Source organism: Lemur catta, chromosome 15 (assembly GCF_020740605.2).
Source record: "Lemur catta isolate mLemCat1 chromosome 15, mLemCat1.pri, whole genome shotgun sequence".
In the NCBI taxonomy this organism is placed as follows: Eukaryota; Metazoa; Chordata; class Mammalia; order Primates; family Lemuridae; genus Lemur; species Lemur catta.
In genome coordinates, this window is record NC_059142.1 from 48,855,270 (window position 1) to 48,877,569 (window position 22,300).

The 22,300-nt window shown below is 34.3% G+C and overlaps 1 pseudogene; it reads left to right on the forward strand.

The window, feature by feature from the left end:
* Positions 1–21,791: 21,791 nt before the first annotated feature.
* On the forward strand, positions 21,792–21,882 carry LOC123621431 (annotated as a pseudogene).
* The last annotated feature ends 418 nt before the right edge of the window (positions 21,883–22,300 follow it).

Below are 22,300 nucleotides of genomic sequence, written 5' to 3' on the forward strand. Positions count from 1 at the left end.
GGGTGCCAGTGACAAAAGCAAGTTTTGTTTATACATGCGTTAGAAGGATTTTCTTTTCATAATTCAAAAGAAAATCTCCAAAACATGAAAAAAAAACAAGCACTCAATTTACAAAAAAAAAAGTTTTTGATTCCAAGTTTTCCTCAAGAATCACAGATACAGTGCTAAGGAAAAGTTGATGTAGTTTAGCTTTTAAAAACAGAAAGACACTATAAAAGGGTACCACATGTTCTTACTGCCTTGCAAGTCAAGCAATTGTTATTACATTTAAATCATGTCTGACATATTGTTGTTCTCTCTTTTGAAAGTGAGGGCCGATGTTGCTGCATTTTATTACAGAAGGTAAACAGTATGTCTTCCCATGAATTGCTGTATCTTGCAGTCCGATAGTAGCAAACAAAACTCTCGAGGACGAGGCAGAAGATGGTGATCTAAATTGTGTGTTATTTATTAGTTTTAGAACCAGGAGCAAGGCATTTAACATCTCTCTCTTTCCCTTGTGAAAATGAGAATAATATCATCCTAATCTTGCAAAGTGTGTTTATGAAGCATAAATTAGATAATATAGAATATCATTTTATGAGCTGTAGAACACTAAAGGACAGAAAAGATATTTTAAACTGGTTTAAGCTTCGTATACTTTTCAAGAACAAAAAGAAAAAACCCTGTAGGAATTACAGACAGAAGAGGGAGAAACATGGATAGAAAGCAAATTTGCAATAGTCATTCCAAGGTTTGAAAATATTTATAATTTTAGATCCAGAATTTTCCTTTTAGGAACTTTCATTAGAATCCCATGATGAATACTATTAGTTCAGATTCTTAATAAATATAAAAAAGTCCTAATATCTAAATGTCCGATATTATTAAGTAAATTATGGTATAGTCATATTGTGGTTTTATATAGCCACAGGCATAATATTTACATAATTATATAAATGAAGTAGGAATTTTTTTGTCATAACATAAAGCCAAAAATGAGGAGCCACCAATTATATTTATGGTCAAGATGTAAACTTTAAATGAATTATCACAATAAAACAAAATTCTGGCCAAGTGCCTGTAATTCTTTGGCACTCTGGGAGGCCAAAGCAGGAGGATCACTTGAGGTTAGGAGTTCGACACCAGCCTGAGCAAGAGCGAGACTCCCATCTCTACAAAAAATAGAAAACATTAGCCAGGCATAGTGATGTGTGCCTGTAGTGCTAGATACTTGGGAGACTGAGGCAGGAGGATCATTGGAGTCCAGTAGTTTGAGGTTGTAGTGAGCCGTGATGAAGCCGCTGCACTCTACCCAGGGCACCAAAGTGAGAAAAAAAAAAAAAAAATGCTAGCGTTGGCTCTGAATGTTAAAGTTACGGAGATACTTGTTAGTTTGTCTTTTAAAATAGTTTTTAGGTTTTCTATGACTTCCATGACCAAACACAAAGAAATTTAATCAATTAGCTAATTAATTAAAATTGGATGACCATTTTATCTACAGCCAATAGTGAGCTCCATGCTCACAATGATTTCATGAAATTTTAGACATTTTAGAAGTAAATAATGCACATTATCAATAAACCAATTATAGCTTGTGCTTTCTGGAGATTTATTATAATTTTATTCATTATTTGGATTCAAGAGTTTTGATCAGAGGAAACACAATTACTTACTAGGACATTGCAAATAGTTCTTTTGCAATCTCTGCTCTTAAGTTAAATATTTTTCTGCCGTAAAACACTTGGAAAAATGGGATCATTATGATATTGGTATTATTTAATAGCTACTTTTGTCACTGATATATAAGCTTTATAAGAGTGGCTTGAGATACAAAATTTACATTAAGGCATATATGTATCTCAGTTTATGCATAAAACAAAATAATATAATTTATAACAATGTGTTTTATTTTCAGTTATATAATAATATTGTTGGTATATTACCTAAATCACTAGACAAATTGCATATTCTATTTTTGGAGGGGTTATCAAGATCCCATTTTGTCTGGCCTATTATTTTTTTAAAAAACTGTCTAGGGAAAAATTATCATAGCTGTGAGTATACAAACATATTTTAATGTGGATATTGGGGGCTTGTTCACCAATATCATCTGTACCTAGAAGTAGTTTTAATTTTTTTAGAAGTGAGTTAAAAATAAGTTCAGGCACATTTTCTGGTTAAGGACAATGACATAGAAAAAACTTAATATTCTTAACCCTATCTCTTCTTCCTGAGCCCCCTAGAAGACTATATTTCCTAGCCTTCCTTGCAGTCTTGTTCAAACACTGTGCCTGGCAAGTGAAATATAGGCAGAAGTGATATTAGTCACATTGAACAAGATCTCAAAATATTCTGCGGAATCCCCCAGACTTCTCTTCCTTTTCTATAGTGTCCATTAAAGCCATGACTTCCATATTGCCTAGTAGCCACATGGTCTTGAAAGAAAGCCATTAGAAAAGCTTCCACATTGACATTGAAAGAAATTTCTACTATGCTGACCCACTGAGATTTAGTATTTCTTTATCTTGCAACATAGTCTATGACCTGATCCTAACAAATACAAGCACCTTATTTCATAAGTTGATATTAACTCTATCATCCACTAATTGAGCGTTAAAGGTACGGAATTGCCCTTATTTGGGAATAAAGGTAACTCTCTTCCATGTTTCAGCCAGATAATATTATCTCATTCAAGAAGTTTTTGTCAAATGGTCAATTAAAAATGATGCTAGTGTTAAAAAACTTTAAAAATGAGTCCATTGATGACTACCCAGAATGCACGACTACATCAATTTCTCTAGTCACTTAAAAATTTATCTTTGAATTAAATGAGGCTAGGAGAAGTCTCCATTTTTGCACCCAATTATTTTGTCTCCTCATAGAATTGTTTTTACTAAATTGAGCATTGAAATATCCTACTGTCCTTTTCTGAGGAATATTAGGAAAAAAATGTCTCTGTTGTATGGTACGAACAGGTATACTATACTATGATTTACTGTATTATATCATCTTTTACTATTAAATATATGCCAGTGGCTCCTTTCTTAGTGCCTGTAGGCAGTATTTATTTCTAATTTTGGTGTTCCAAAATCTCCATTCCTCTCCTAGCATTTTGTTTTAAAATGATGGATGCTATGACTTATCTCTTTGTTTTGATTAGTCAGAGGCTCACAGCCATATTTGCAATCGACCACTAGATACAAAAATGATTTGACAGTGTTCTTTCCAATGAACTTTGTTCTTGACTTGACTTTTTCTGTTTGCATTTCCCCATATCCATAATTGATTCATATATTTTAATTTATTTTTGTTTGTTTTTTATATGTCTCTCTTTATAACAATCTAATAATCTAATGTTTATTTTGTTTTGCTGAGAGTGCTGGTTTTAGCTTTTATATCCTAGATAATTGAAGAAGGGAAAAGTTTGAGACACAAAAATGAGTCACAATATACGGTGAATTACATGTACATGGATAAAATGAAATCCAGTTTACAAAACATAAGACAAGCTTGATGTTGGGGAACATGGTAGGGAGTCTTCCCAAATTATTTAATTATATGTTTCTTCATAGATTTGATTTTTTATCATGCAAATTAAAAATGTAACAACAAATTTAGAATATGTCTGATAAAGCAAACAGTTCTAAAGAAACCATTTTGTTTAAAGAAAAGAGAAAGTAGAGCACTTCATAATGTCTTAAAGCACAGAAACAAAATTTGTTATATTGTTGATTTTAAAACTACATGATTCACAATTATAGTCCACACCATCAAAACATGTAAAGCTTCCAAAACATCATTGATAAAACAATAAAATAACTGTGTCCCCTCTTGGAGTAAAGAGTACCCAATTTTGCAAATATGTATTCAAAAAATAAATAAATCAAAACAGGAATTTACTGTTTTACTTTGTGCTCCTAGAAGGCAACAGAACTAAAAACAATGTTGCTATTGAAACTCAGTTATTAAAATTAATTTTAAAAACACAATACAAAAAAGCATGGAACTTAATAATTCCATCTTATAGAATATTATATTTTCATTCATAGTAAGTCAACACTACCCCCCAGAAAAGAACATTAATTTCAAAACTCCATCAAAAACAGAATCAAAATGCTAAAACCTATAGCCATTGATTCTAAATTCTACAATTTCTCTATGTGAGGTTTTATTGTTTCAAATGTTTCCATATTTCTCCCATAGAAAAATTAAGGCAATATCTTTAAATTAAAGCTTAATGATTACAATTAAAGCATAACTAAGGTATTCAAAAATTTCTTCTTCATAACGCCAATCTCCTGAATTTACTATAACATGAAGTTGATTCATTTCTCTTTAATAAGCATCTGCATATATTGAACTCATTATTTAGTTCTGAGGGGAGGAAGATGAGTTGGTGACAGGGGGTGGGGGAAAAGTGAGACAGATTCCCAAGATACAATTCCATCTAGTTTGTGTCTTGTCTACAGTACCTGCTATAAATAAATACAGTTAAAAGAAATTCAATGGTACTTTTGCATTCACTAATCAAATATAAATGTGGATTGAAAATATTTTTTGGTTTATAAAAAGTCAGCTGTCTCTCTTATTATTATTTCTTCAATGTAAAGTGTCCTCTTTTCTCTGATTTCTTTCAAAATGTTTTTCTTTGTCTATGATTTTCCAAATTTGACTGTGCTACATGTAGGAATGGTATTGTGTGTTTGTTTTATTTTGTTTTGTTTTGTCTTTGTATTTATCCTATTTGGGATTTCCTGAGATTCTTGGATCTGTGCTGATTTCAATCACCACTTATAGAAAGATTTTAACAAATATTTCTTCATCTGTTTCTCTTGCCTCATGTTCTCTCACTTCAGAAACACCAGTTATGTGTTAGATTATTAGACACGGTCCTAACATGTCTACAGTGCTTTGTTCATGTATTTTTTTTCTTTCTTTCAAAGTTTTAGTGTGGCTAATATTATTGAATTGTCCTCAAGTTCACTCTTTAAAACCATCCATTTTTTAATTTCAGATATTGCATTTTCTCTTTCAGAATTTCAACTGGGTCATTTTTTTAGGGCTTTTGCCCCTCTATAAATTATTTTCCTCTTAATTATTTAATATGTTTAGAATTATTTAAGTCCTGTCTATTAATTCCAATATCCAGGTCACCTTTGTGTCTGACTCTATTTGTTGGGTTTATTTTTCTCTTTTTGGTCACTTTCACCTAATTTCAGCTTTTTCGCACATCCTTAGATTTCTTGTGAGAAGGACATTTTGAACAAAAGAACATAGAGATTAAGCTAGATAACCTGTTTTGTTTCCTTTCCTCAGTTTCCATGCCCTTTTCCTGTCAGGCAGCTAGGGTGAGGGACTGATCATTTACATTTCTCCGTGAGTAGAGCTGGACTTGCATTAGGGCATTTAATCGGTGTCCGTTTTTAAATTGCAATTAAAGAGATCTCTGTTTGCCCTTCCTCCCAATCGCTAACACCCTGTACTAAGCAAAGGGGGTTGATCATTTTGATCGGATCAGGATTTGAACTGGCAGAGGGTTGACTTGCAGCTCAAGTTTAAGTTTAGCTCTTCATTCAACTCTAGCAGTGCTGGGGTTCAGGCACCACATGACCCTATTTCTCTGCTCTTTTTCTCTTCCCATGGGTACTTACTCAGCAAAATCCTCATGAGAGACAATTGTCAGGTGAGAGATTCATTTTTGCTTTTGGAGTTCTTTTAGATTCCAATCCGTTATGTCAGCCCACATGGTCCTTAAATTCAGCTGGTTTCTCGTCTTGTGACTACTTTCTGATTGTGGCAGGCCTGCTTCTTCCTCTGCTGCCTGTGCTGAGACTGAAATATTGCTCCAAGTACAAAAGCAGCCCCTGGTCTTTGCTTACCTATGAAAAACTCATCCTTCTCTGTAATTCAGTTATTTTAGACATCTTTGGATGGACTATTCTTTGATTACTTGAAGGAGAAATATGACAGTTAGTGTGGAATCATGATAGAAGTCACCATCTCTCACAAACTTCTACTTCCTCCTGTAAGTGGAACTCCCAAAATAATTAAGCATTTAAATTTTCACTCTGTTGTCTCTTAGCATTGTGAGGTTATCATGTTTCTCCCTTATTATTTAATACATCACATGTACCCTGAATCCATTCATTTTCTTATTTATTCTTTCATTTTTTTCTGTCCCAGAAAAATTACCAATTGTACACTCACTAAACTTTAGAGGACTTACATAGTTGCAACAAAGAAGTACTCAACTTTAAAGAGCTTACAGTGTTATTTATGCCAGGCATTAACCCTTAATGAAAGCCAAATAAAAATAGTTCCATTTCCAGGAGTCTATCATTGAAGCTGAAATAGATTCACTTTCTCTTTGAATATGTGAGGTTTGGAGCTGTGAACAAACATGTTTCATATTTCCAGTAGATATTTATTTATTTTAAAACCCCATTCTTCCAATAAAGAAAAATGAAGCAAATGCACAGAGAGAATTTTAGTTAAAGAAAGGTTTATTATGGCCTCCAGGGACATGATTCTGGTTCTTCCTGAGAACCAGGTGCATCAAAAATATCTGTGTTTTTATACTAATTGATCATTTTTTCTTCTTATCCTTCTTTTTCTTCATATATTGGCTGGTTTTCATTAACTGAAGACTTGAAGTCAATGAATACTTGGTAAAATAGGTGAATAAGACATATAAACAAATACACCTAATACAAATTAGAAATTTAGTGAGAAGGGGAAATAGGGAGGGAGAGAGAAAGAGAAAGAGAGAGACCATCTGTTGCAATTAAAAGTAAAAGGTTCCTGGCGTAGATCTTTGTGAATGTAGATATTAATATAATTATTTATACTGAGGTAATGTCTAATTGACATCTCATAGACATTCACAGAACAGAACTGTGGCTCCATCCCACAATGCTTTTTCCTCCTCTGGTCTTTCCCATCTCAGTTACGGGCACTTTCATTTACCTTGTTGCTTAGGCAAAAATAGTCAACATATTCCTCATTAGCTGTATTTTTGTCATTCCCACATGACTACATTGACAAGCCATTTGGACTGTATCTCCAAACCTGAGCTTAAAGCCAGTCACTTCTCACCAACTCTATGGCTACCATCCTAAATTCATGCCACCATTGTCTTTATCTAGGTACAGCAACTAGTATTATCTTTTAAGATTATTAATCAGATCACCTACGTCTCTTGCTAAAGCTTTTCATTTACACTTGCAACAAAAACCAAACTTGAGAAGTTGTAGGGTGGCCTACAAGACCTACATGTGATATCTCCTTTGATTCTTTCCCTCTTTAGCTATGATCCAGCCTTCTGACCTGTTATCAAGTTTGTTCCCACCTTAAGAGCTTTATGTGCTCTTCCAAACCAGCAAACTCTTCCCCCAGTCTCAGTTCTTACCCCACGTGGCCCCTCTTTACAATTAGGCACTCTTAACAATTCTCACTCCTTCAGAGCAACCATGCTTGACGCAGTCATTCTGGACTAGAAATCCCCATCTCCTCTGCTTTATTTGTTTGCTTTATTACTATATTTTATTTTCTTCATTGCATTTATCTGCATCTGAAATGATACTATATATTTGTCTATTTGATTATTATCTCTCTCCTTTACTAGAAAGCAAACTCCTTCAGAATAGAATGTTGAGCATGTCCTGCACCATTTGTTCTCAAACCAGAACACTGCCCAGCACACAGTGGGACTGGGCGTGAAGGTAGAACAATATGGGTTGTATACAGACAATGGCAAGTAGTTTCCTCAGCTGGAGAAATGGATATATGGAGAAGAAGAATAGCAAATAAATTGAAAAAGGTAGCTTATAGTGATGTGGGAGAGTATATTGATGGCAGCAGCAATGTCTTCACAATATTCAGATGAAGAATCCCTGGTCCAATCAAATATCCGTATGTTTTACATGGCTATGAACAAATATTAAGGGAAACTATAATATTAATGTGCTGTCTAAACCATTTACTGTGACCTCAAGGAGGACTTTCTTTGGAATAATATGATTCTGAGGTATCAAGGTCAGTTTTCCATGGCATGCTCTTTTAGCTCCATAAAAAATTCTGGGCTAAAGAGATCATATGGAAATTCTCATGTTTACTGTGGACAAAATAGTCACATAAATATATATATGACATTTTAATGTAAAATAAGTTCATAAATGCAATGCCTTTTTGGATAACTGCTTAGTTCTTGTAAAGAATTTCAACTAGAATGTTAATGAAGTACTTTATCTTAAGGAAGATAAGCATGTTCTCCACCATATAACTAAGTATCTGTAACAATTTGAATTGTGTTAATTAGATATAATATTTAACATTTCTCAAGAAGATTAAAACATAAAAATTATTTTGTACCAGACTCCTTTGCTCTAAGTAACTCTTTATTTAAGGAAAATTGGGAACACAACACTGAGTTTGAGGGGAAAAAAGTGCTGTTACTTCAATGTGTATTTTAATATGGAAAAGTATCTCTATTTAAAATGACTAGCTTTAACATAGGGTCACAATGAATCTGAAATAATTCTCAACAATAGCAAACAGTCCAACTATCTGATAAAGCCATAAAAAAGAACCAGAAATATTTAGATTCTTGTTTTAATCACAATCAATGTGAACCTGCTGTGTTTGGTAAGAAATGTAGACAACTCAAATAAACAGAGTCTAAAGTCTATTGTAGAGAAGCTTCCAATACGGATGCAATTTGATAAAGTCAAACTGGATGGTCCATTGACTTTAGATGATCAAATAGATGCCCCAGTATTTAAAAAAAATACTTTAAAAAATATACAGTTGATATTCCTTAGCTTAAGTGTGAACCGATTGGTGGAGAAAATAGTTGTAGCCAAAACTGAGTGTTAATAGAGCACAGTTCCAAAAATACTACCATGCAGATAGGAAGTTTGTATAAAGTTTCCAAAGATTTTTAAACTGCTTTTAAGATATCTAATAGTATGCTAAGGTGTTGTTACTCAGGCTATTGAGCCATTCTAAATATGATAGAGAAAACTCAAGAACTGGTAATTGTCTTTTTATAGAAGAAAAACATTACAAATCAACTGGGGAAGAAAGTTATTCCTGACTTGCAGACATTTTCACTTGGATAATTGCTCATCTTTCTCAAGATTATCATGTCCAAGACTGTGCTAGTTTTATTCTTCCCCAAACTACTTTCAGTTCTTGTGTTCCTCAGCTTCTTAACCCATTTCCTAACTCTCAACTCACTATCCCCATTCCCACTGCCACCACATTCATCTGGGCCACCAATATTTCTCACTTGCACGTTAATTGCATTTCAAATCTAACTTGTCGTCAATCCATTCCCTCCACCATACTTCAGAGTGGTGTCCCAAAATCATAATTCCACTTACATAAGTGAGATGTTGTTTACCCCAGAAGAAAGTCATATCCCTAGGTACAATAAGGGACGTGATTTTTGGAAACAAAAATCACATAAGATAGTTTCAAATTCAGAAAGTCGCTGGCCCCTGTGCTCAAGTGGAGCAGCAGAACCAGGTATGTGCATTCTGCTGTACCTGAGCAGGGCAGGTGAGGCTATCTGTCACTCGATGCTGCAGTACTTAGCATAGCAGCAAAGGCTCTCTTCAGGAGAGACATGTCACAAAGACTGTGTTTGCTGGTAAAGGGAGGTCCTGAGTACCACGGACCATAATATCCAGGGGCATTAGGTTAAAATAGATGTTCTCTCAATACAGTTGGCCACAGCCAAGAGCAGGATTCTGTGTCCCCAGTGATTTGTTTGAGTGGGAAAAACGTCAAAGTAAGTTTTCAGAAACAAGGTTGGGCAGATAAAGGTCAGCATTTGAATTTATGAAGCGTGGCCATTCCAGTGACCATATTTTTATGTCTAATATGCAGGGCACTCTCTTCTTAGTATCAAAGTACCAGGAAATTGAATGATAATTGGAAGATTATGAACTAAACATAGAAGTATAGAACTGGAAGGAAGAAAATTAAATGGGTTAGAGAAATAATGAATTTAGGCTGCTGGTTTCCAGGCAATATATAGTGAAGATCACTGAACTACCTACATTCTCTATTAAGGGACCCATGAACGCAGAAGAGACAAGCAGAGGAAAAGAAATCAACTGAATTGGAAAGCTGCACAGTGGCAGGTGGGAAAGAGAAAGAAGTGAGTAGTAAAGTTTTCCAACTTATCTATGATAAAATCTGACTGATGTTATGAGAAAGCCTAATTAACTCTATTTTCCAAAAGCCATGTTTGCCATCAAGAAACAGTTATGTCTACATAAGTTAGATGGGCAAGGAAACTTTTTTTGCCCTCTAGGCTTAGAATTTCCATAGCACTTATGCAAGAAACAACTTCTGCTTAGACTCTGAAGACTCCTCTCTGTTGTACTTCCTGTGAAATATGTTCTTTTGTTGTATGTATGTGTGTGTGTGTGTACACTCACATGCTCATGTGGTGTTTTATGTTTTTATTATTGTTTCCCTTCCCTTTCTAACCCAGACTACTCTTATTTTTCTAGCTCATTCATGCTGACAATTCCAATGACACATCAAATTTCCCATTTCTTTACTTTGTTATTGTTACTTATTACTATTATTACTATTTTACGGAAGGATAAGGGGGTCTAGAAGCTGTGACTGTTCCAATTGCCAATGTTGTATGCAATAGTTTCAGGGCTTGTTTACTGTTATTTGAATACATATCAGCCAGCATTCACAGGTGGTTCAATTCAGGATAGACTATTACCATTATTTATTTTATTTAATTTTTTCATTTATCATCTTTTAACCAAGCTCCATGGGGTCTGGCAGGACCAGAGAACATGTGAGGTATACTCAGGTCTGCATTTCTGTAGGCTGTCAGCAAATACTTGGCAGCCAGCTACTGTGGTGACTTACATGTCTCCTCTATTGCGCAAATACTGGTCAAGCTCTTAAATTGCTACTCCAAACATTAATAATAAATTCAAGAAAAATATATTTTTGACAACATTTTCTTCTGTTTGAAATGACTGTCTTTAGCAATGATGACATCTCTACATTGACATTTGTGGAAACATCTTAATGTAACTCTTCAGTCGTGAATTGAAGATACCTGAACCAAGGGGAGAATTGTATAGTGAGAAAAAATAGTTTGCCTCCCTCCTTTCAAGCCTGCAGATTTGGTCTGTTTTATTAGACTTGCTTATAATTCTCCATGTAGCAACATAGATTTTGAATTTTATGGAAAAATCTTTTTAGATCCTTATAATAATCTTGCTGTCAGTCTTGATTTTAAATGATATGCATTTTAATTTTGTTTTGTTTTGTTGGTTTGATTGTTTTCTTAAGTGTTGGGTGGGAAATTAGCATAGGTTGCAACATTCTTTCTAGCCAGGCACCATTTTAAACTAAAGATTACATTGTACAATTCTTAATATTCTCTTATTGTTATTGTTTCTTCCCTTTTATCTTTCCCTTAGATGCCAACCCAAGATCAGAAACATTTTACCAACATCTGTTTATTATTTTATTTAAACCCAAGGAACATAAGACTGTGTACATGTACAATGTTTATAGGTTTACATATAGCCCTCAGATGACTTTTCCACATTTATTCTTGATGATCTGGCTCCAAACCCATCTTTTATATTCAATTCTTGGGTTTTCTTTTTTTCCTTTCCTTGGCTTCAAAGCCAAGCATGTTTCTAAGTGGTACTGGTTGGATGATCACAACAGAATCTCAAAGAAGCCAATGCTTTATGTTTTATGCTCAAACTAACAAATATATCCCATGACTTATGTGACTGCCTTTACAGCAAAGCCAAAAAGATGAGAGCTAAATCATACCCACCACTCAATCTGAGATTCTTTCAAGTGTGAAGAAATTATGGAAAAGTCAGGATGTTCTTGCCCTCTATCTAATTCATTAATAAATCCATTAAGTGTCATGTATTTTTTTTTCTTTGCTTTTAAATTATCTCCACAGCAAATGGGTGGTGACAGATCATTTTATACTTTCAAGTGTAAGTAAAAATTTCTACAGTTGCAGAGCTATCTACATTCCATTCCAAACCACTAAGATTTAGCTGTAAACAGGACTCAGCTTTCTGGTCTGTTAATTTCAGTACAAGTTTTTCTTTCTATCTTCAAAGCCATGTCTCTCACCAGTGCTTGGTCAAGAATAAATATGCAGGATAAACTGTTTAATGGGATGAGACCTAGAATTATTGTGGCAGGGAGGGGTTTCTTGCAAATACTTTTGCCAAGTTAGAAATTATCTCACAGTTGGGAATAGAGGTTCTAATTCAGTTAGGCAATTTGGATCACAGATACTTTTTCAAATTATTTGAATAAGGAAAATGGCATAGATTTGTTTCTCCCACTCTACAACTTAATAGGATAAATGTTACTGGAGAAAAAGGAAATAGTATGAAACAAAACTGTAAAATAAACAGCATTAATGTATATTTCTTATACTTTTCTTTTTGTAAATAGATCAATTTGAAAAGAATCCCATATTGCTTGTCTGTAATGATTTTTTTAAACTTAGAGCAAACCATTTTCCTTGGAAATTTGAATTATAAAGTGTTAGTTTCTGAACCACTAAGTAGTTATCATAGACATTTAAAATACTCTTACAGTTGTGATTTTGTGGCTTTTGAAAAATTACAGCCAGTCCCCAACTGACCAAAAATGTACCCTGCAAATATTTTTGCAAAATAAAGGATAGCTTTTTGGTCAGTTTGGTGATCATTATTGAGTCCCACACCCATATTTAGTTTAGATTTGGAAGTTGTTTGTGTTTGTTCATAATTTTTTGCATTGTCTTTTTCTTTCCATAGACTGAATTATGCCATTGACGGTCAAAATGGGTACTTACTTATTTATATATCAAATATAATTTATGCATTTAGCAAATATAAATATGTTTTACAGCATAAGGTAATGGTTCTGACCTATCTCTTTGAAAATCACACTTGGAGATAATCTAGTCTAAGTGATATATCTTTGCTCATACAACTGGTAAGGAGTAGAATAAGAGGATGATTCCCAGTCAATAGCCCAGCAAAGGTAACTTAATTTAATTTAAAATTGACTGATTTGCAAAGGAGCAAAGGAAAATATCCTGCTGTATCCGTATCTCAACAATATATACCCATTCTTCCAGAATAGTATAGTTGGAAGTATAGTTGGAAGATCATGGGTTTCAGAGTCAGAGAGATCTCGATTCAAACATCAGTTTGCTAGCTATGTGACCTTGCTGATAGAACATTTATTCTCCTGTAAAACAAGATGGTAAAAATTCTATAATTTAAAAATAGAATTGCTACTATTGTAAATTTTGTAAAATGTTTGTCATGGAGTGAATATGTGATAAATATGTATATATAATCTCAATTAAGGAATATATTATTCCTCATGTCTAAAATTGTAAGGTTATTCTAATGACATGCAATTTTGATTGAATTTGGGCTAAAATGTTTAATATCTATTTCAAATTGTCACAGGAAAAACAAATAAATACAGTGGTGGTTCTCAACTAAGGGCTGTTTAGACTTTTAGGGGATATTTGGCAATGTCTAGAGACAACGGGCAAGTGGTGGAGGGTACCTACTGGCATCTCATTTGTAGAATTGGGGGATTTTCCTAACCACTTTGTAGGTGAGAATACCCAGGTTCAGAGAGGTTAATAAAGTTACATAAGGTCCACTCAAAGCTAGTGCCTGGTAGAGCTGTAATCTAAATTAAGGAATCAATTGCTAGAGCTGAAGATTTAAGCTTCACTACAGTGTAGAGATTGACAGTTTAATATGGATCATCTCACACAGGGATCTGATGATTTATTCATTTTTTTCTTTCTTCTAAGAGCAAAGAAAGACATGGGAGAATTTTCACGACAAATTGACGAGATCTTGTTTAGGTTTAAAAAACAGAAATAGTTCTACCTGCTCTGTGGAGAACAGATGTCAGAATTAATCGGGGCAAGAGTGAGACAGATGGAGGTGGTTGGCAATTTTGTGGAGAGAATAAATGGTGCTATACAGGGACAGTGGAGAGAAGTGGATATGCATATTTTGATCCATTTATAAACTAAATATTGACCTTCTGGGAATGCCTACAGCAGGGCATGCAATTGATCCATCAATGAATGAAAACTCCTTTGAGAGATAGTTAATTGGTTTGTTATATTAGACTCAAGAATAAACAAACTATGCAAATATTTTCTCCCATTCTGTAGAGCAAAGGCAATAAATGTGACCTAAACATTTATGCCCCCATAATATTCTGAAATGAAAAAAATAAAATAAGTAAAATAAAAAACTACACATCTAACATTTGATGTATCAGTTACAGATTTTACCACACAAAAAAGTGATTCTGGATCACCTTTTTGTGGCTTTTTATTCAGCAGAAAATGTCTGATGTCTAAATGGTTCCACTTGGATATCCACTTTTTACACACATTTTCATGTGAAATTTGAAATTACATATGCATGTGCATATATAAAACCTGAATTCTTTCTTTAAATATTTCAATATAATAATTTAATGTTGGTATGTCAAGTGGAAATTTAGAAAACAATTAGAAATAATTATTGCTTGGATAACCCTTCACATAGGTTAGGAGACAGAATCTCAAACATATGAAAATAACCAACTAAAGCAATTCTACTGGAAATGAGGAAGCTGGCTTTTAAACCGAGGCATTTGTCACCAGGTTAGTGCTTCCCAAGGAAATAGGTGCTCAAGACTCAACCATCCACTCAAAATAAATTTTAAAAAATTTAAAAATTGTCATAATAATTACAGTTCATGAATTTTTATAATTATTCTTTTTTCATACAGCCACTTGGAACATTTAGTTAGAACACTCAGAAATCCTAATATTCAACAAAAAATTGACTAAAGATATTTCTGAAAAACAATATTTCTACAACTAATTCAATTAGGTTTAGATAAAAATGTCTGAGAGTGTGTGTACACACTGAATAATCTGCTTCAGCATGTGGTGCGTCTGTAAGCATAGCTGGTAATGATAACATAATACACTCTCAATACACCTTAGAATGGCACTAAAAAAATAGCTACCATAAATAATATTTGAGCTGGTAGTTTAAAAAGTAAAACAAAACAAAAACAAAAACCTTTTAAGTCTTTGAAATCCTGCTCTTGAAGGAAATGCCTAGAAAAACCATCTTTGGCATTTTCCATACACTTCTTGTTCAGGAAACCACTTAAAATTTACAAGATTTATTCCATATATTTGAAACAAAATACTTTCTGTTTCATCAGATTTTGTTGAACGATATTTGTTTTCAAGATGTTTGTCACTACTTGCAAGTAAAATAAAATATAGGGGATTTTCATACTGGAGACATTTTGTTCTACCCGTCTCCAATGCAGGCGTTCTGAATTAGACTGTCCAGAAAGAACTATTTCTTTTTACATTTATTAAATATTAACTCTGCTCAGGCCTCTTTAAGGACAATGGAGACCGATTGCAAACTTCCTAAAGTTGCTACAAATTTAATATGCCAAGAACTTCTTTTTTTATAAAATAGAACATTCTTAATAGTTTAGAATATTTCTTCTTAAAGAAAAAGGAAAAGAAAAAAAATTTTTCTGTTATGAAAAGGTTTCAGATTCCAAAGTGTGATATTCTACTTTGGTAAAATATGCTATTAATTAGAGTTAAGAACAAAATAATAAATAAATGCCTCACCTTTAATCTGAGATTTTGAAAAGCATTGTACATATTCCATCACACTGGAAGATGGAACCTGTAGTCAGATCTGGAAAAGATGTAAGTATAAATGACATGGTTTTTTAAATAGGCAGGGATTGCACATCTGGATACCTGAGGTAGGTCATTTGCAAAGGTGCCTGAAATGATGTTCTCCAGGTATCTGCACATTGACTCTAGATTTAGCTAATGGGACAATAACAAACTTGATGCAAGCAGAGACCTGAAAAATGCTTGCACCTTGAGGCCTGGGAGCCCTGCAACCACTACCATGTGAATGAGTTTTGGTTAAGCTGCTGGAGGGCAAGATGCATGTAGCCTGGTGTCCTCACCACCTTGGCTGGCCTTGAGCTAATCAGCAAAGTGCCTGTGAGGCCATCTAGGCTATCAAGCCAAAGCAGCACAGACTTGAAGAACTCTCCAAACACCTATGGATTTATAAAAATTAATAAACAGTTATGGTTCTTAAGGGGCTAAGTTTTAGGGTGGTTTGTTACAGAGCAAAAACTATTAAATTATCCATGAGTATTTGATGCATCAGTAGGATCTAGTGAAAGAGAGGGAGGGGAGAAAGAGGGATCCAGAGTTTAAGGAAACATAATTAGGATCCAGAGGACCCAGAGTTTAAGGAAACATAATTACAGTCACAGGATCCAGAGTTTAAGGAAACATAATTACAGTCACAGCCAAGGTACTAAAGTAGAGATGGAACAGGGAGGAAATGCTCAGGTTATTCTGTCCTTATTCTTATTGGCCAAACCGAATTAGAAGCCAGGAGGTGAGGAAGTTTGGTGTGGCATCCCTAAGGCACAAGTATCCCAGGATACAGGACAGGGCAGAGAAGGAGAGAAAGAGCATGGGTTTGGAGGGGAAATTGGGGGGAAAGTGACATAATTCTTCTACCTAAAGGCAATATGCATTATCATTCTTCTCACTTTCTCAACATGTAACAGTAACAAGTCCAGGCAGGATAAAAAGGCACCGACTCAAATGTGTTACAGTCTAGAATTTCGGTCTCCATTCTTTAATTCAAAGAGAGAAGAGAGACAATCCAGTGTATATGGGCTTAGAGGTAGAATGACTGGGATATGAGTTCTGCTTCTACCACGTATAGTGGTATAACAGGCAAATTGCCCTACCCAAGTCTCAGTTTCACTGTCTGTAAAAATGGAACAATAGTACATTCTGAAAGGGTTTTATAAGGATGCATGGCATCTTAAAAGATAGCTTTCTTTTTGCTTTCTAGAAATATCATTGTCACTCACAAGTGCTTTTAAAAATGTGACATTGCATTTCAAAATATGTATAACCATATAAGTGAAAAAAACCTCAAAATCCCAAGCAGTAAATTACTGAGTTCCAAAACTATCACCACCAAGGACTTTTCCTTTTTCGGTATAAAGCCTACTTGTATGTGCACTTGTGACCTCTATTGTTTCAGAGATCGGTTCCCTGATCCTTATTTTTCTTCCTCAAAGTTTTCACATGCCACACACCAAGACACACACTTTCTTTTTTGTATACTTTAGGCATTAATTTCTTATCAGATGCAGTTCAGCACCAAATCACAATTTCGAGGCAAAAATGAGATCAAGGACAGGACCTTTCAAAAAATCATTGGATTATGTACTTGCAGAAATACCACCTTACATTTCATTATTAATCAAATCCATTTGCATGCCACTAATATTCTGTAGGTTCTTACCGTAACTGGTATTAATTCTGTCTTTTGGAGGTTGTGAATTCCACACAATCCTGTTGGCCAGAAATGCCTGGGAAGAATCTGAAAATGTGCATATTTGATGTATTGTGATGTGAGGAAACAATCTCACAGCCTTAAAATCCTTCATAAAATTAAATATTATCTTAAGAAATCCTAATTAAATTAATCTTCAACTCCATCTTCACTTTCATTTCTGTGCCTTCATTCTAGGCTGGCCTGCATGTGACCTGGAGTAACATTGGCTTCACATTAGATGAAATGTTACTGAAGCCTCAAAAAATAACCTTTTAATCGCCTTTTAAACTGTGTAAAGAGAATCCACTTTTCAGTGTGACATCATCCTATGATGGTTTGAGCACATTAATTTTATTCCCTTGTACTAATCTACCTTAGTCTACACTCATACCCAACCAGATGTTGAAATATTAAAATAGGCTATCTCTTTGCATTTCTACTCAGACAAAGAGGTTGCAACCAAAGAATGCCTCGATATTTCCTGAACGGTTTTGAATTTATTAATTACGCATTTATTTTATAGATCCTGCAAAGAAAACCAAAAATGACGCTCTAGTTGGCATAATAGCAAAGATTCTGAGGGAGCAAAAGTTACTTTAGAAACACAGTGACAAGTGATCATTTTGAAGTCACTGAAATAATGCCAAAGCAATTTTATAGTAACACATAATGATTGTTCCATGAAGATCAGATCTGCTATCTACTAAAGTCGTTAGTTACCACATTTCACAAAATAGCACTCTGTTTTTTCCTGAAGATTAAATACAGCCTAAAAATAAAGTTGTAGTAGGAATTGACTACCTTTTACAGGAAATAAAAATTCTTTGCTTTATAATTTGTGAATAATTTCAATATAATTCTTTCGTATATATCTACCATTTCCAGCTTTGTGATTTTAAAATATTGTTTAATTGTATTGCTGAATAAGTCAACTTTATTTTTCTGTTTAACATTTTAGACTCCTATCTATACATTATATGTAAAAACCATTACAGATTTTTTTTTTTTATTTCCTCAAAGACTCTAACTCATCTAGGTTTCTATTACTGGAAGCAAATGGCAACACAGAGCTACTGACTGATGTCTGTGGATTTATTTCTCAATAAATTTTGAAATAAATTTGAAATTTCAAAATGGATTTTTTGAAATAGGCCAATTTCAAAATGACAACCTTAAAAATTTTAACTGTGTGGTTGTTTTTCAACATTTTTATCTTGTGTGAAAGCAAGGTTCTCACAAATTTACCTCACTGTTAGTTAACTGTTTAATCCATGTACATGGCCATTTGCTTCCACTAACAGAAACCTGGCTAATTTAGATCCTTTGAGAAAAAAAGGAAATCTGGAGCGGTTTTTACATATAATATATGGATTGGAGTAAAAAATGTTAAACAGAAAAATAAAGTTGACTTATTCAGCAATACATTTTAACAATATTTTTAAATCACTGGGCTGGAAATGGAGGATATATGAAGGAATCATATTTAAATTATTCACAAATTATAAAGCAGAGAATGTCCATTATTTCCTGAAAAAAGATAGTCAATTACTATAGAATGAAAAAGTATAGACACAGTTATTCTGGCTTCACCAACCTGAAATGTCTAGTGTGAGAAAATAGCCTTTGAGCTGTGCTTTGATGTGATCTCAGTGTGTCAAAGATGTTGGTCACCCGGGATAAAAGGTACCGTCATTTCAAATATGGAAGATAAGTTTAGAAAAGGTGGCAAGATGTTTGGTGAGTGGCGAGTTGTTCAATGTAGCCAGTAACAGAGTCATATAATGGAGAGTGTATATTTTTGTGATATTATCAGGCAACATGGATTTATGTTTGAAAAATGTAGTTCATGTGGGACATTGAAAAAATGGAAGGGGAGAGCTGTTTTTATTAGACCACTAAGAGATTTTTCATAGATACCTTTTATAAATTGAGGAAGTTTCCTTCTATTCCTGGTTTATTTACTGTTGTTATCATGAAAGGGTGTAGAATTTTGTCAAATGCACTTTCTGTATATGGTGATACCATCTTCTGGTTTTTGTCCTACATTTTATCAATATGGTTTGTAACATTGATTTTCATAAGTTGAACCAGACTTCTTGCATTCTGGGGTAAATCACACTAGTAATGGTGTATAATGTCTTATATATATATTTCACTCTATTCAATTTGCTGGTAACTTGTTTAGGAATTTTGTGTCCATGTTCATAAAGAATATTTTAATAGCCAGGCTCTAAATTGCTGTGGTTTTATAAAAGTTTGAATCCACATTATCTATCTATCTATGTGTTTATACACACATACACACACACACACACACACACACACACACATTTGTATATATAAAATTCTGTCATTGAAAATGACAAGACTAGATTTAAGGTATAGAAAATGGGACCAATTGAAGCCTTTGGGTTTCTTTTTGTTTTTTTGTTTTTTTTCCCATAGCTCTTTTTTTTTTTTTTTTTTGCAGTGACGAACATGGTACTAAAATGCTTAAAGCTTGCATTACTCTTCTTTCTCTTTATGGCCAGCTATGTGTTATATGTTCCCTTATTTCCTTGTACCCCCCCCACCTAGCTACCTCAGACCCTCATTACTGTCTAGAAGTACTAATTGCACCATCTTCTAAATATTCTCTATGCATCGGTCTCATGTCCTTGCTAAGAAATCCTATCTCAGGTTGCCAGGTTAATATTCACAGTTCATATTTATCAAAGACCTAAGTCTTTAGAAATATCTCATTTTTTAGCTAAAGAAAGCAAGACAATTGCTTACTTACTGTAGCTCACCCTACTAGTTGCAGTTATTTGGCCTCTGCCAAATTTTGACAATAATTCCCACAACATTACTTTAGCCACCCTCCAATCTGTGCACATGGGACTCTTGAATGAGAAGTGGGTTCCTTGAGTTTAGAAAACATTTCTCATTTGTGTCTAATGAATGATATCTCTGAACATTAAATATATGTGCAGGTGTGAATTTTACAGGCCTGAAACTGCAAAAAAAAAAAATATTTGTTTCCTATCACTCACTTAAATCTTTATTCCAAATTCTCATTTGGCTCTCTGATAGAATATTAATCTTGTTAATAAAAACAGTTAATTTAGGTTTTTATCTCTAGGGTTGCATTAAGTTTCAGGGAAGAAGAGGGTTTGGTAATATCAAGCTATTGAAATTAGGTGTTGACTCCTTAGACATCTCGTGTCAGTCTATGGGTGGATTGTATAACCTCACCTGGCATTTCACTCCTCTGTGCTATCATCTGCTGAGAATTTTGTATGTAATTGTATGGTTTAAGCACCATTATACCTGAATATGATGGCTTTCAAGGTCTAGGAGCCCCCTCCTTCAGCTTTCCCACACCGCAGAAATCACAGGTTGATGTCTCCTACAAACCTAGGACTGCTATGTATCCCAATGTAGGAGTCTGTCTTTAAAACTCAGAAACTGAGAGTTGAATTATTTTCTCTGTCTTTGATTTTGTAGTTTAATAATTATTCATTGAAAGCAGTGATGATGAAAAATCTTGAAGGGGGGCCATAGTGTACCAAACAGTGAAGGTCTTAAGAAATTGTAATAGTATTCAGCCATGCATGGGATCTATAAATGCCCAGGCACTGAAGGAATTTTCCTAGACATTTTCAAAGGAACTTTGTAAATCATGAAAACTATGCCAGAATTATATTTTCCCATTTCTTAAATCTTAGGCCTTAATCCGTAGCATAACTTACGTGGAAATGTTCCCAAACACTCTCTGTGTCGATAGTTTTGAGCACCTATCACAGCTGCAATTAAACATTAATAATTTGTTTAATGTCTGGCATCCTTGACAAAATATAAACTCTATATATAGAACTTAGGAACTGTGTGACTTATTTATCCTGAATCTCCAGCAATTGGAGTACAATACATATTTTTAAATACCCACAAACTCTTCTTGACTATGCATATATGTCAGTCTCCAGCAGATTCTATTGAAGACCTACTATTTGCCTGGCTATGAGCTAATTAGTGGATAGATTCTTAAAAAATGAATGAAAGCCTTCATAACCTCAGTTATGGTTTCAAGTCAAGATTTATTTTTTCCCCCGAACCGTTCAGACAAGTAGGTGATAAATGGGATCTGAATATTGGTTTATGTAGATTTCTTCTTTGTGCTGCTGAGAAAATGGTTCCATGGTGTGCTTTAACTTAGCTTTGCAGCCCAAGCACCAGATTTGTTCTTTTTGTACTCCGAGTTTTGTGCTAACTTATTTTTCTTTATTTATTCTTTTTGCCTCTGTCAGGTTGTTTTATCTGACTACCGTAAAACATCTGGAGTTCAAAACATGAATAGTGTTGATCCTTTTGTAGTTCATAAGTGTGATAACGTGCATGAGTGAGACGTGCCTCCCTCAAACTGTTATGACATCAGCACATTACCCATCCAATGTGAAAAAAAAAAAAAAGGAATAGTGTTTAGTAATATTTATACCTCTGGAGTCAGACAGACTAGATTTGACTCTGCCCTTGACCAGGTGTATGATCTTTGATAAGTTATGAACATTCCCAGTCCCTCATCTTTTTCATCTTAACATAATAATAATAATGTTCATCTCAGTGGATTGCTGTGAATAGCGTGCTCAGCATAAAAGAATCAGTAATAATAACAGTGTGGCCAGGTGCAGTGGCTCACGCCTATAATCCTAGCACTCTGGGAGGCTGAGGTGGGAGGACTGCTTGAGCTGAGGAATTTGAGACCAGCCTGAGCAAGAGCGAGACCCCATCTCTACTAAAAATAGAAAAAATAGCCACGCATTGTGGTGTGCACCTGTAGTCCCAGCTACACAGGAGGCTGAGGCAGGAGGATC